General features: G+C 32.9%; 1 long non-coding RNA gene across 2 annotated transcripts; it reads right to left on the reverse strand.

Annotated features, from left to right (window-relative positions):
• Positions 1-1,230: 1,230 nt before the first annotated feature.
• LOC143192055 (uncharacterized) lies at positions 1,231-2,725 on the reverse strand. 2 transcript variants are annotated; one of them, XR_013004700.1, is made up of 4 exons: positions 2,389-2,725; positions 2,193-2,319; positions 1,534-2,136; positions 1,231-1,325 (listed from the first exon to the last, which is right to left on the reverse strand). It is a non-coding gene; the product is annotated as an uncharacterized LOC143192055 (long non-coding RNA). The 2 variants fall into 2 exon arrangements; XR_013004696.1 differs by having other exon boundaries at positions 1,237-2,136.
• Positions 2,726-2,947: the final 222 nt, after the last annotated feature.

Below are 2,947 nucleotides of genomic sequence, written 5' to 3' on the forward strand. Positions count from 1 at the left end.
AGAAATGTTAAAACCATCAAATCTAACAGTTAGGTTAGGCTGTTTACATCAATACTTATATACGATATCTGATCTGGTCTTATATCGATAAGGGAAAGGAAACAACCATTTCGTACTTCAAAGAATTAATTACTTGTTTGGCGATCACCCAAATTCGGTAATTACATGAACGAAAGCCCCCAGACCGTTTGAACAAATCAAACAAACCATTTAGGCAAATTACACTCGATTATGTTATCGTTAAACAAATCGATCTCCCGTATGTGAAGGTTTCGAGTAAATACGGCTCCTTTGATACGTCCACAATCACTTAATTGGCCAGATGTTTAAAAGTAAAAGCAAACAATAAAAAGGGAAGGAATATTCTAATCAAATATACTTGTCGGTAATACGGCTCTCGAACCGTGCGCCTCATTCCCGTCATTATTTGAATGCCAATGCGACCCATAATCCCGAAGCAAAATACGCCTTAAAGGACCTCACTCGAGAAAATTAAATTTTTCCAAAGTAGGTTTTTCCGGGGATGCCCCCGAGAAACATACGATAATATTTTCGCAAGACCGTCGTCGCAGGTATAAAGGCACTTTGCGGGGATCTAAAAACAGCCCGTTTGAGGTCCTTTGTGGAGCTTGGATGTATTTTTTCGACGCCCTCCGTCGACGGGACCGGTGAGACGCGGACGGGTGAACGAACGATCGCGCATGGTTCATTGGGCAAAGGGTTTTGGTTTTCCGGAAAATTGGAAATATGCTAAAATGGTTACTGTTGGACAAAAACTTATACATACAGAAATTTCCCATAATAAATGTAGTTACACAAAATATATATTCAATAAAACAGTGAACTCACGTCATCTGAATTGATGAGGTTGAAACGTGACAATGTTGCCGCATCAACGGAGAGCTTTAGTTCATTATGTGCTTGATATACAACAAAATTCTAATATAAATAACATAATTAAACAAAAATACTGTTTTCAAATATAATTTATTTTAACGTTATAGTACATCTAATGCATATTTTATCGAAGGACTTAAAACTTAAAAAAACAGTTTGTAGGTTAGGGTTGTGTTTCATTTTATTTACATTGAAATCTTTTCCATACCACCTAGGAGTTAGATTTCTAGGTGCGTTTTATGTAGCGGTTTTCCCTGGATGCCATTTTATCCACTTAAAAAACAATTGTATATCCAAGTAATATATTTTACTTTTATTAGGGAACATATTTACCTTTTACGCTTAGTTTGTGTTTCCTACGGTACAGTATTTCCATATATAGACATTTTAACATCATTGTATTTCTCTTTAGTTTGTTCTGTTAATACCTGTATATATCCTTCTTGATAAAACTAGATATAATCTCCGCATTCACCTTAATACATTTATCATATCTGCAATAGAGTTAGTATTCTTTCTCACCTCACACATTTTTACAATTACACACAAAACATTTACACACATATCTGGACGCATAATATTTTACAGCCTGCATTAACATTTCTTATAGTTATCATGTATTAATTAAATACTGACCGTTGCTTATTTCCACTCTCATCACCCTGCATTAGAAATTGACAGCATTGTATCATATTATATTCAGAAAGTTTCATTCAAGTGAATAACTAAGCTATTATTTTCCAATCTGTTTAACATTTGTTCACAATTTCATCATTTGTCAATTTCTTCTTCAATGTGCCTTATAAAGTTATTAACCATTCCTGTCTCCAGCATAAAAAACAATATATCTGCAATGAACTTTTAAAAAATGTTACGACTAATAAAACAAAATTCCAAAATTTTTATTCCGCAGTTTACCTTTTTCCATAAACTTTTTTTGCTTTAACACTATTTTAATTATTATCTTGCCTTGAATAACCATTTGGTATATTGATCCTCTTCTGAAATATCCATGTCTCATATGAATAGACATATTGAAATAATTCTTCCTTGATATTGTTACATAATTTTAAAAATAGTATTCTTATAAAAGCAACGTCTGAAAGTTCCATTCGACCTTTTCGTATATTATCTTTGCACCATTTAAATCCTATATTACCTAACAGTCTATGAAAGGATGCTCGTTCAAATGATCGCTCAAAGAGCTGCATATCTCTAAGCTTTCTATGGACAATTTTCCTATGAAATAATTGTATTAAACTAAGTTTATGTTCGAAAACTTACTGTTTTTATACATGGTATATATCTGATCTCTGGCTAGCATCAAGCTGATTTTGATTCGTCACCCTTTTCGGCGAATCTAAGATTATATTTTTCATCTTTGAGATATTTCAGTGACTCTCTCCATACTATTCAGTGCAGCTGCAACACGGTAAAAATATTTCCAATAAAAATCGCAGCAACTTAATAATTAACAATAAAAATGCTTACCTTATAATATTACAGAATAAGAATGAGCAGCGATTTATAATTTATCAAAACAAGCAAAGCGTTGAAATAACGTTTGACGGTTTATAACCTCAGAATAACTAATACCGCTTTTCTAACTTAAAAAGAAATATTTGTGTATTTTACGGTTTATGACCGTATATGTAGTTATTATAATTATTATTTTGAAGAATTTTGCAGACGTTTGACAACCGGACGACCATAGAAAAAATAGAAATTTCACGGTATAGGCGACCTTGGGGAAATGTTTTGCTTAGTTTAATCAACTGTGGCGCTGCGATCGCAAATTTTGATTGGCTAGTTTAAATTCCTGGTGCCGCCACTAACATGAAATGTGATTGGTCGATCAAATTGTGTGAAATCAGCATTTTCTATGGGCGTCCATTTTTATGTTTGTTGTTTGTAGGTTATGGTTTTTGTTTAGATCACGAAATTTTCGTTTTACGTTGTGCATATTTTCTGTTTTACGTTAATTATTATGGAGTAATAATATAAAATTTGATGACAATGCGTCAGTGTAGTAAAAGATGTAGTGTACCGG

The sequence above is a fragment of the Rhynchophorus ferrugineus genome, unplaced genomic scaffold, assembly GCF_030347505.1.
Source record: "Rhynchophorus ferrugineus isolate W39M unplaced genomic scaffold, kcgeb_rfMv2 rfM1, whole genome shotgun sequence".
NCBI lineage: Eukaryota > Metazoa > Arthropoda > Insecta > Coleoptera > Curculionidae > Rhynchophorus > Rhynchophorus ferrugineus.